Source organism: Hyperoodon ampullatus (assembly GCF_949752795.1).
Source record: "Hyperoodon ampullatus genome assembly, chromosome: 11".
Taxonomy (NCBI): domain Eukaryota; kingdom Metazoa; phylum Chordata; class Mammalia; order Artiodactyla; family Ziphiidae; genus Hyperoodon; species Hyperoodon ampullatus.
In genome coordinates, this window is record NC_136924.1 from 68104039 (window position 1) to 68117609 (window position 13571).

The following is a 13571-nucleotide window of genomic DNA, read 5'->3' on the forward strand; positions in this document are numbered from 1 at the left end:
GACTTGACTGTAAGACTTGAAACCATAAAATTCCTAGAAGAACACAGAGGTGGTAATCTCATTGACATTGGTGTTAGTGATAGTTTTGAGGTTCTGACTCCAAAGGCAAGGGAAACAAAAGAAAAATAAACAAACAGGACTTAAACTAAAAACTTCTACACAGTGAAACAAACCATCATCAAAACAAAAAGGCAACCTACTGAATGGGAAAAGATATTTACAAATCATATATCTGATAAAGTGTTAATACCCAAAATATATCAAGAGCTCATACAACTCAACAACAATAAAACAACCCTGATTTAAAAATGGGCAGAGGATCTAAATAGATATTTTTCCAAAGAAGACATACAGATGGCCACTAGGCACATGAAAATATGCTCAACATCACTAATTATTAGGGAAATGCAAATCAAAAGACATATCCCCTGACAATTGTTAGAATGGTTATTATGAAAAGACAAGGAATAACAAATGTTGGGGAGGATGTGGAGAAAAGGGAGCCCTTGTACACTGTTGGTGGGACCATAAATTGGTTTAGTCACTATGGAAAAACAGTATGATGATTCCTCAAAAAATGTAAGAATAGAACTACCATATGACCCAGCTATTACACTTCTTAGTATCTATCCGAAGAACACAAGAACACTTAATACTTAATTCAAAAAGATATGTGCACTCCTATGTTCACTGTGGCATATTTATAGTAGCCAAGATATGGAAACAACCTGTGTGTCCATCGATGGATGAATGGATAAAGATATTCAATGGAATGCTGCTCAGCCATAAAAATAGAATGAAATCCTGCCATTTGTGACAACATGGATGAACCTTGAAGGTATTATGCTAAGTGAACTAAGTCAGGTGGAGACAGAAAAAAATAGCACATGATTTCACTCATATGTGGAATCTAAAAAGCAAAACAAAAAATAAATAAAACAAAAACAAACTCATAGATACAGAGAACATATTGGAGGTTACCAGAGGATAAGGGGGTTTGGGGATGGGTTAAATGAGTGAAGGTGATCAACCGTATGAAATTTTTAATTTCAAAATTAAGTTATTTAATTAGTAAAAAAAAAATGAAGAAGAACTGAACATATACAGTACATATCTACATATAGGTATAAAACTACATGGCTCCAGGCAGTTATGGAAGTGAAATTCACATCAATCTCTTCCCACGGTATCGATGCATTTAAAGTTCTTACAAGCATGAACCTTTAAAATGTTTGAATATCCACAAACTAAATTCCATCTTGTAAACCACAAGAATCATAAGCATGCCCCCGCCCACCCTTGTATAACAGAATTATTCTATAAGAAAATTCTAGGTCCATTGAGCACCCTGTTAGGAAGGGGCCATCTACAGAGTGGAAATTTCCAAGGATTTAGAATCCAGAGTACTGAGTTCAATTCTAGTCTCACCATTCCCTAAGAGTGTGATCCCAGGCCAATAATTCGACCTGTGTGAGTCTGTTTCCTCGTCTATAAAATGACGATAATGATAGTATCATCTCACTGAATTATCGTGAGGATTAAAGAAGAATATACAGGAAAGTGCTTTGTAAGTCTTAAACTCGTTTTGCCAAAAATAGTAACTCATTTCTGTACCAGTTGAAGGCAAAAGATGCTTACCACATGAAACTCGCCTTAAGGGAATAAGTGAAGTGCTCTGGTGGAAGAGGCAGGATTAACATTGGAAGCAATAGCATGCATCAAGAAAAAGAAAGAAAGAAAGAAAAAAAGAAAACCCCAAAGAAACCCAAGTTGAATTATGTAGCTGAGACCCTCAGGACTGTAGGGAGCTTCAGTGAGTGTCAGGCTCTAGGATGATAAATGACTTTCACTAGGCCTTGAGGCATGCTGTTTAGATCAGTGGAAGGTGTGGAGAGGGTGTTCTAGGTAAGAAGAGAATGTGGTCTACTTGCAAAATAGCAATGATAGGTTTAATTTATCCAACATGGTCAGGATCTTTTCACTGTAGGGCCAGTCATGGTTCTTATTAAGCGGGGAAGGCTTACTTGCACCTGTAGGTTAACCTAACTTTAAAATTATGAAAAAAGGACTTGGGAAACAGCAAGAACTGATACTTACAGGGTGGCAACAATGTTTCACTAGTTATCATCCAGGTGCGTGATCTGGCCCTTAGCAGCTATTTTATTAGGTTCCCAGCATCTTGTCATAGATCCTTGTCCATAGCTATTTGATGACTGTGAAGGATGACCGTGAGAAATCTCATCTTTGCTTTGTAAACACCCCAGAATTTAAATTTACTGCTTCTAAATCTGACCCACGAATGGACCAACAAAGGTGTTAAGATATTCTTCTTGAATCAGCACAGCTTACTAGACCTTGAGACAGATATCTTGTCTTAAATTTCTTCTACTTTATTTGCTGTCTGTTGTTTTAAACCATTCTCTTTGATTTTTTGTTTTGATCTACACAAAATGTTAGGTTGAAATAACTACTTGTCATTCCCACTGGATCCAGCTCGGGAGTAATGTGGACCAAGAATCCATAATACAAGGCCATGTGGCTAAAAAAATTTGAGATTTCAATAACATGAAAACTATTAATGCTGAGATTCCTGTTTAGAGTGAAATGTGTTGTCATCACACCCCTTCCATTAAACGGTGACGTGATCTTTGTTTCTACATAAGCAGTCACTGCTTGGTTGAGGATAAGACAATCTTGAAACTTAAGATAACTGATGCTCAAATAAAATCAATCCTATTGATAGGTTTAGAAACAAAAAAGCCTCACATTTATATTCCTGCCTTCTTTTTGCTATGGGAAGGGAGAAGGGATTGTTTTTTTGTGGAGGCAAGGCTAGTATCTCAGGGAAATAAGAAAGTAATAACAGATGTAAAGTCAAGGGGAGAAATGGCACACACTTCTCCCTCCTTCCTGCTTCCCACTTCAAGTTACATTCCATCTGGAAGACTTTAGACCTTTCCCCAACATTTAGTGACTGAAAATTAACCTGGAAATTTTGGTCTGCTTGCCCTCTGGTTGGGGCACTAAGAATTAAGCCTTTCTTAGTAAGTTCCTGTGATTTACTTATATAGTTAAAACTAACCATAATTCACGCACCTCACAGTACATTATACGTCAAAATACATCACCTCATTCAAATGTATACTTGAAAAATGATGCTGCCTACCTCACCTCACTTCTACCACCCACCCAGTTAGTTTCCCTTCCTTCTGCCTCATCCAGTCCTTCCAAGCTGAGACCAGCCTGACCCTACTTTCCAGGACACCCTCAGGTTCTCTTTCATTGGAAAGTATCTCAACATGCCTTGCTCCACTCACAGGGCCCGGTGGCCAGACTCTGTCCCACCACATTGCTCCCAAACTCACGTTTGTCGTCAATCATACCTGAGACTTGAGACCGTGGCCCCTGGTCATCCACAATGTCCCCCAGCACAACTCATCCCATCCCAATCCTTCAGGCCATCTCACACTCTCCTTCAGGCTATCGAACTGGGACTCTTCCTTTGACTCTGTTCTGAAATGTCCAGCCGGTTGCCCTGCTTATTTCCCTGAGACCTGGGACATGATCCTAAACTCCAAGCTGGTGCCAGAGCTCCTGTGCTGTCCTGTGTTCCTGAAGGTCCTCTCAGGAGGACCAGGAGTCTCACCCCAGGGTCTCAGCCCAGCTATAGGGGATGTGAACCAGCAGTGTAGCTTTCCTGCTTGCCTAGGTGTTGTCCCAAGACTCTTGGTTACTCTGCACCACACCACAGCCTTTAGAACCTCATCTTGAACTGTGCTTTCTAACTCCTCTCCCTTCCCACCCATCTCACACACCCCCTGGGCTCACAAGCTCCAGGATTAAGACTGAGCCTGGTGTGCCCCTCAGGAACCAGTTTCCACAAATGACCATCCTTCCTAACGGATGAGTGTGATGCCAAGCTCTGACACTGTCCCTATTTCCTCTACCTTGCATTGCAACAGGTGTGCCAGCATACCGCATTCAACATTGACCCAAAAGAAAGGAACAGTGGCAGCTGTTACAGGCCAGGCGTTGCCCTAGTTGATGGAGAGATGAAAAAGGCGAATCCCAGCATCAAGAGGTCTACAGGCCTCACCCATCTCTACTAATGCTCATGTTCTGATCTATAACTTTTGAAGCACCTCCCTCACTGGACCACATCCTGTGTGTTATACAGAAAGACTAAAAATAGGGTCCAACCAAATTGGACTTCTAGCCAAGTGTTACCTTAAGAAATATTTTAATTATTCTATAGTTCTTTTGTCATTAAAATTGGAAATATCACATAGGATTGCCTGGATAATGCAACACAGAAACAAAGGGGAAAGTATGTGTTCAGAGGCTACATGAGAACGGCCATCCTCATACTTTCAAGTTCACAGATCTGGATCATTGATTCTCAACAGAGGTGGTACCTCCCCCTAGAGGGCATTTTGGAAATCTGTGGAGGTATTTTTTGTTTTCACAATGATTAGGGTATACTTCTAGCAGTTGATGAAGCAGGCATGCTAGAGGTCTCCCAGGGCAGGGGACAGTCTGCTCAATGAAGAAGCTGAGCTTTGTACAGCTTTTAAATATCCCAGCAAATAGTCAAATAAGTGAGAAATTTGTTTATAATTATCTCAGCCTGAAACCTAATGCTACTTTATATAGAGAATTTTTGAACAGTTTTAATAGACACTGACTTTCCAGCAAAGCAACAGACCATGTAAATCAAAGGAAGAAGGTCCTTTGTTTGGTTTAGAAGGTTAGTAAGTGTTGTTTGTCATTTTGAGAAGTCGTGTCACCAATCACAATGCTGTTCAAGGTCTTCAACAGCCCATACAACAAACCTGTTTCAGTCTACATCTGTAGATGTCACCAAAAATTGTAATAAAAGATATCTGAGATGTATTTTAATGAATTTAACATTCAAACATTATATGAGCAGAGACACACAAAACATAGAGATCAGATTGAGGTCCATTAAAAAAAGGGCTGGTTTATAATATTTCATATTCAAAAATTTGGAGGCAATATAATAAGAAATCTATGTTGTGAAAACTATGTTTTGGAAGTACTTGCTAATTTGGGTGGGGGATGTTTGCTGTTTTTCAGTCTGACTCTGACCTTGTCCCCAGAGGTGTACCACCACACAACTTCTCAACAACCTCTTGAACTATATTTCCCTTTCCCAAACCTTCTATTCCACATCATCCATCAAAAAATACAGCCTCCAAGGATTTTTAAAATCCTAGAGACTGAATACACGTCTACTAAGATAGTGTTATTATCCTAATCCATGTCATAAATTGGGAATCATTTTGATATTATACTTATAAACAGAACCCAGCTCATTTGTAAGAGTATTGGACTTCATTTTCTGCACTTTGACTCTATATTTCTCCTTGACATTTCCCCTTACTTAAATTAAGATTAGTTTTCTTTTTATTACTACATGTAAACACATATACTGTTATTACTCACCCTAACAGTAGGTTTATTCGAGTATCCATTTGTACTTTTCCTCCTTAATTTTTCTATATATCTTGTACAGAATAATAAAAAATTATTTTATTTTAGAATAATAAAGGGAATTATTATAAAAAGGGAGCACTGACCTCTGTAAGGTTGTTTCAACTGCTCTAGAGTCAACAGACTAACAAGTAGTTTTATCCTTGAAAGAGCTTTCTGCAAGGCAAGAGTGAAGTTCAGAATATTTTTTAGCCAGTCTAGTGCAAACACCAACAAATCAAAATGGACCCCAGCTGTAAACGACAACTCTAGCAGAACCAGTGCCCATCAGCTGAATGTCAGCCCTCTCTAAAAAACTCCCAACTCATGGTTGTGACTCAATTCCAATATGGCACTCTTATGTCCTGTCTCTCCTCCTAGGGCCTGGGTTTGGTTCGATATATTCCTTATGTGTTATCTAATTTGATCCTTTTTTAAAAATCACTATGAAGAGATATTATCTCTACCTTTACAGATGAAGATAGGGAGAAATTAAGAAATCTGTATGAAGTCACAGAGTTAGCAAATAGCAGAACTGGGATTGTAACATAGATACTTCAACTCCCAATACCCATGCTTCCCCATCCACCATCACCATTTCATGTTCACCCATAAAATTACTATACAATGAACAGAGTAGCAAAGCACAGGTGATGGTTGGTTCTGAGCAGTACTTTTCACCAAGACAAGAAACAACAAACGATATAACAATGGGATTAATAACCAGCTGATAACATTTGGACCCTGCTAATCTGGGCCTTATTACAATCCACCAAGCATAAAAAGACATAAAGAGTTTCTTACCGTTTCACACATTCATGTGATCTTCTCTTTTATCATCCTACTGAGTTATGGTAATTAAGAGGAAACAATACTATCGTGCAGGTACTCATTAAAGTCATGGTCTGTGAGCTCCTTGAAGATGGGAAATCCTCATCTCAACTCCAGTGCTGAGCACCGTACCTACAGCAAAGTAGGTGTTCAGTTAATGTCTCTTGTTACCACTGACTGATGACATAGCATTCTGCAGCAAACCATAGGAGAGAAGATGTGCGGTTCTCCTGTTTCTGGTCTCCCTTGCCTTGAAACCTCATAGGCTTGTCCTCATAAACTCCTGGCCAACACATTCACTCACACTCCCAAGAGTTGACTCTTTGGGTTGTTTTTTTGTTTGTTTGTTTTTCCCAAATGTTTTCTTTTTTTTCTCCTTTTGTTTTTTCTTTCCTTTTCTTTTTTTCTTTTTGACTCCTCCTTGGGTTTCAAAGTGCACTCAGGTGAAGGATTATTTGGGAGGTAACTGTGAGGATGAACTGATAGACACGTGGGGTAGAGAGGCTAAGAGAATAACTATAAATCCAATAAAGAAGGAAAAGTGTATGCTCTCTACATGAGATTCCAAGCTCCATAAATTCTGTAACCCTTCATATGTAGAGAGCATTACTTCTTTTACCAATTTATTGAGAAGCTGGAATGTCCTTGGATAGAAAGGAAAGAGAAATTCATAGCATTGGAGATATGCTAAAGATTGGTGATAAAGAATTTAAATTTGATTTGAGATGAGAATATAAGCTCCATGAGGGCAAGGACCTGGGTCTTCTTTTAACACTATCTCCCTGTTATCTAGCACATTGCCTGGTACTAATCAACATGTGTTGGTTGAATTAATAAGATCACATAAGCTAAAAGTATGACAAGCAGTGAAAGTATTTGCATAAAGGTGTCAGAGCTAAATATTAGCGTGCCAGGAGGGAGAGAGTCCATACTCAAAAACAGGCTTGACAATGAAGCATGTAGATCATCAGTGTCATCTCTCTACAATTCCTCTCTCCAGAATCACTTACTAGTCATACCCTTAATGGTCCTATGCCATTTCAGATGTTTAAAATATGATTATTCCAGAGATTTTTAAATAATTTAAAGGACAAATGTTTCAACATAGACTGCCACCATTTCTCATTTAATTTCTCAGAAGGGGGGGGAAAATACCATATTTTGTAAAGGACTATTTGTTTTAAAAGGAACAATAAGCCCAAACTGGAAAATTTAAATATTGAGTAATAGAAATGAAGGGTTAAATAAAATTATGTCAAAATATTCTAATTTTAGAAATATACAATATTTATTTGGAGTTATACAAGCTATAAATTGCAAGCCAAAAAATAGTTGAGCAAAAGTGTCTTTCCAAAGATGACCAATTTTAAAGGGGCAGGGTATTTCAATTTATCGTGCTGCATTATGCAACTTCTTCAACAGCCCAGGTTTCCCATATACATCAGCTATAATTCTAAGGAAAAAAAAATGTTGATTTTGTGAGTGATTTACAAAGCCTGTTTTGTTTTGTCTTGTTTTTTAATTTTTGGCTGCATTGGATCTTTGTTGCTGCACGCAGGCTTTCTCTAGTTGCGGCGAGCGGGGGCTACTCTTCGTTGCGGAGCACGGGGCTTCTCATTGCGGTGGCTTATCTTGTTGCGGAGCACGGGCTCTAGGCATGCAGGCTTCAGTAGTTGTAGCTCGCGGGCTCAGTAGTTGTGGCTCGGGGGCTTTAGAACACAGGCTCAGTAGTTGTGGCGCACGGGCTTTGTTGCTCAGCGGCATGTGGGATCTTCCCCGACCAGGGCTCGAACCTATGTCCCCTACATTGGCAGGCGGATTCTTAACCACTGTGCCACCAGGGAAGTCCCACAAAGCCTGTTTAATAAGGAAAGGTGACTGTATTAGTTTCCTACGGCTGCTGTAACAAATTACCACAAACTCAGTGACCTAAAATAAGAGAAATTTATTCTCTTTCAGTTCTGGAAGCTGGGAAGCACAAAATGATTTTTCTGGGTGGAAACCAAGGTGTCAGCAGGGCTCATGCCCTCTGAAGGTTCTAAGGAAGAATCTGTTTCCTTGCTTTTTCCAGTTTCTGGAATTGCACTCTGCTTTCCTTGGCTCATGACCCCTTCCTCCATCTTCAAAGTCAACAGTCTGGACTTTTGTTTCAGTTGTCACATTACCTTTTCCTTCTTCTTTATAATCAAGTCTCCCCCTTATAAGTATACTTGTGATTGTATTTAGAGCCCACCAAGATAATCCCAGATAACCTCCCCATCTCAAGAACCTGAACTTAGATCTGCAAAGTCCCTTTTATCATACAAGGTACCTCTCACAGTTTCTAGGAGTCGGGACCTGGGTATTTTGGGGGGCTATTATTCAGCCTCCCAAAGTGAAAAACATATTTGAATAGGAGACTGGTGGTTTAAAGTTCTACTTCCAAATTTGGAATAAGACAGAGGCAATTACTTTCTAAAATATATAGTTTGTATGAAAGAAACAGATAAATGAAGCAAAAGGCAGCTGTGGTTACTTTCTATGACAACCTTAAGTCATCATCAGCATATATACCTCACCTTGAAAATGGGCACCAGGCATATCTTCCATCATTTCTAACATTGCCAACATAGAAATATTTGCAGCAGGCTTGTAGGTGCTGATTGTAATCACTAATATAATTGAGGCTGTAACCATTCTTTTCTTTTTCTGTTCTCCAAGGTTACTATTTGAGTGGGCTCTCACGATCCAGTGTTTATAGTTTCCTCAGTGATGGAGGGGGAGGATGAAAGGATACATAGGTCCGATTTCTCATCTTCTTCAGCTTGAATATTATATGATGGTTTTATTTCTCACTCTCTCCCATTTTCAAACACTGTTATTAAATATGAAAGAGAGTCTGAAGTTAAAACTCTTTGTTTTTCAAAGAGTTATAGAAACCAAATTGATGATGGACTCAGTGAACCGAATGGTTGGAAGAAAAGAGATTTTGTGGAACAGTCAGTAATTTCTTGCTGTTTGGAAATTCTGCATAAGAATGATTAAAAATAAACACTGATGCGTACTCAGTAGAAGTGTCATAGGTCCTACCAATGATTCTTTTTTTTTACTTGAAGATGTTGGGGGTAGGAGTTTATTCATTTATTTTTGCTGTGTTGGGTCTTCGTTTCTGTGCGAGGGCTTTCTCTAGTTGTGGCAAGCGGGGGTTACTCTTCATCGCGGTGCGCGTGCCTCTCACTATCGTGGCCTCTCTTGTTGCGGAGCACAGGCTCCAGACGCGCAGGCTCAGTAGTTGTGGCTCACAGGCCTAGTTGCTCCGCGGCATGTGGGATCTTCCCAGACCAGGGCTCGAACCCGTGTCGCCTGCATCGGCAGGCAGATTCTCAACCACTGCGCCACCAGGGAAGCCCCTACCAATGATTCTTGATTCATACTCATGGATGCAGAGATATTCAACTTTTCTCTTTCTAGTTTTATAAGTCCCCAGGGAGAAAATTAAATGGTTATTACTATTTGATGAAAAGCATGATTAGAGTCCTCATTAGCTGAACTCTCCAGCTTAATAATATGCAAAACAGACTGATCTTAGATCAGAAGACCTCTAAGTTCCCTTTAAACTCTAAGTTTTATGATTCTCTGCTTTTGTGTTTGCTGACAAAAGAACAAGAAAAAAAGAAGCAAAGATCAGCACATGTTTCTCCTTCGCGCGTGAAACATTTGCCTTTGTTTTGGCTTGGAATGTCCACTCTTAGAGACAGATACAGCCGCGTGTGTCACATTCTTGCCACCATCTCTACACTTTTAGTTGAGATTGTCATTGACAGGGTAACACACCTGGGAACCACACCAGTTCCCAGAACCATAATTTTAAATACCATCCTAGCAGTCTCTAAATTGCAAGGGTTCCTTTGTAAGGTGAGAAACCCTCTCTCCTGGAGGTTTGTTTATTTTGCAGTTAGGAAAGATAAGGGACTCCTTTGTGAACCATTGGTTTGGAATTTAAACGTATAGTATTGCTGACAGAGTGCTGACAATTCATCATATGGTGTATTTAGCATTTTCTTTCTCTCAGGGTGGTGGGCTGGGGCGGTCCCCTCCCTTCTTCCTGGTCCCTGAGCGGAGGATCCTTGGGCAGCGATGACTCAGCCCATCTCCTGTCAACCGCTGCTGCCATCCAGTCACTGGCTCAGAAGGGTTCCCTCACCACAGGTTTACTTGGAGGGCTCACTTCCAAAACAAAGATTAAAATGCCCTTTCTCTTTAATAGTCTCACTGAACACTTGCTCGTTAATGTTCAGACACTAATAGCACTGGAAAGAGTCGTTGCTTGTGTCAACTCATCAAGTAGTCTAAACAAGCCTGTTGGAGGCTGGCCAGTTCTGGCCAGTCATTGACCACAGACACGATCTGGAAGGCTGTTACAACTTGTGAAAGTGAGAGGTAGCTTTGCTTCCTGTCTAGCCCACTTCCCAGGGATTGTCCCCAGAAGCACTGGACTTTGAGGCCAGCAGGGGTTTTTGTTCAGTTGTGGCCTTAAGATGTGCTTTATTGTTTAGCACTAAAATTGAGATGTGTGTCAAAGCTGGAAAATTCTGGAAAAGCCAGAAATAAGAGCATTATCTGAAGCGAGGCTTGGCAGCTGGAAGTTTATAATTTAGTCTTGTGGTTAGAAGGTGCTGATAGTTTTTGTCCTACTTGGTTTTTGATGAGTGAGTGGGCGGATTTGCGAGTTCTCTTCTTTGGATGATGGCGGTGCTTTTTCAGAGATATCACTCCTCTTCTTCAGATTAGCCACATTTATCCCAGCCACATGCTTCCTCTCTACAAAAAGAGCTTTATAATCATTACACATCCCTCAATAAGGTGGATGGAGAAACATCTTCAAGTATGCCCTTCTGGCAATAGCCAATAAACAAATTCAAAAACTCAAAAGACTGATATTGAAAAAATTTGTACAGAGTTGTGTTTCATTTCTAACTCTGGAGTCTTTCTCAGGAGGGGAAAAGGGGGGCTGTATCTCTTACATGGCATCCGAGATCCAATCTGGTCTCATTTATTTGAGAACTTTTTATTGGTCACTCATTCTGTGCCAGGAACCATGCTAGATGCCAGGGATTCAAAGATGAAATCAACATGGTCATTGCCCCCAAGGAGTGTATATCCTTAAAATAAAGTCATTGCTGTGATGGAAAGATGAAGAAAGTACAAAAGAGAGCAGCTGAAAGAGGCTGGAAAGAGTTGATTAACGAGATTCTATTTGAACTGAAATGTAAAGGACTATGGGGATTTGTCAGAGGAAAAAGATCAGGAGAACAGAAGGAAGGGGGATGGTTACCCAGGGAATTCAGATCCTCTCCTGCCATCAGAAGGGGGTAGGCTTTGAGGGAGATAGGGCTCCATAGACCAGCAAGGACCAGGCCATTCAATGCCTTGTCAGTGTAGTTTTCACTCTTATGTGATGGTTAGGTGATTGGAAATTTCCAAACAAAAAAGTGATGTGATCTCATTTGCAAGTGAATAAAAAATCAATTTGGAAAACTGAATGCATACACAAAGGGATCCACTCTTCACCTATCATCTGGTCATTGAGGCTGTGATCAGGGTACAGAGAAAAGCTACCTCCCTACCCATCTTTTTCATCTCTATCGTGATCCATAATGGATTTAAGGGACTTTCCAAATCTTATTTCAAGGCTTATGCAAGTCTTTGGGAAGTTTGTTGAGGCTTCCCAACATCTTACCTCTGTCTAGGTCTCTTTTTTCTCTTTTTGCTTTTTCCCTAGCATCTTACCATGCCTTGCTATTTTTGAGCTCAGTGGTCTTAAGGTTTTTCAAAACATATTCAAATTTGGAGTAAAGCTATGATAATTGAAACAGTGTGACATTGTTACAAGATTGGAAAGACATAGCAATGGAAGACATAGCTGATTCAGAATCAGACTCTAGTATGCATGAAAACTTATATGAGAAATGAATCATCACAAATCAGTATTTCATGAAAAAGTGTTATTGATACAAATAATTAATAAATAATAAAGTTCAATTTCATAAGTAATCAAAAAATGCTAGCTAAAACAAAGGTAAGGTAAAAGATACCATTAAACAAGAAAAATTAAATGTAATGCCCATGAGGTATAGGTGAGAAAGGCATTCTCCTACTCAGTAAAAAAAAAACATAACTTTTCAGGGCTGCCCTAGTGACGCAGTTGATAAGAATCTGCCTGCCAATGCAGGGGACACAGGTTCGAGCCCTGGTCCGGAAAGATCTCACATGCCTCAGAGCAATAAGCCCGTGCACCACAACTACTGATCCTGTGCTCTAGAGCCCACGAGCCACAACTACTGAAGCTCGTGTGCCTAGAGACGGTGCTCTGCAACTAGAGAAGCCACCGCAATGAGAAGCCCACGCACCGCAACAAAGAGTAGCCCCTGCTCGCTGCACCTAGAGAAAGTCTGCGGGCAGCAACGAAGACCCAACACAGCCAAAAATAAATAAATAAAATAAAAATAAAAAGACATAAACTTTCTGAAAAGGCTTGGATATGTTATAATTTGTTTTTAAAATGTTTATACCCTTGATCTCATGATTTCACTGATTGAAACATATTTTAAGAAAAAAATTGGAGAATTAGACAAAGATTTGTGCACAAAAATGTTCATTGTAGCATTATTTATAATAACACACATTCTAAGAAGAGGTGATTTATAAAGTAATGATACCCGTAGTCATTCTCTTTCACAGAAATGAACATTTATTGAGCTTCTTCTACAAGCCAGTGATTAATTTATCTCCTGTAATCTTCCCATGCTGCAGATTATGAAATCAGGCTCAGAGGGGTTTGGTAATCTGCCCAAGATCACAGTTTTGGTGCTAACCCAGATCTGGCATCAGAACCTTATTCTTTCCATTATACCTCAGTACTTCTATTTATAAATATGTGTCAATTGTTTACTTCAAAAATTACTATAAGGAGCTCCATATCTCTTTCTATTTTTCCAACATTCCAGAAAACAAGGGAGTTCTGCTTTTGGATTCCTGTGGTGTGAGTGGGGGAGCTAGTGCCTACAGCTTGGAGAGTCAATGAATTCATCTGCAATTTAGATCATTCATTTCCCAAGAAAAAATAGTGAACCATAAGAATGCAATGTTCCTCCTGGGAATCTTCTCTCTTTTACTCTTGGAATAAATCCAGAGGAGACAAGCGCTTAAGACACCGAGTACATCCCAGATACGATCTGTAGTAAATATTGGCTAGTCCATCTACACTT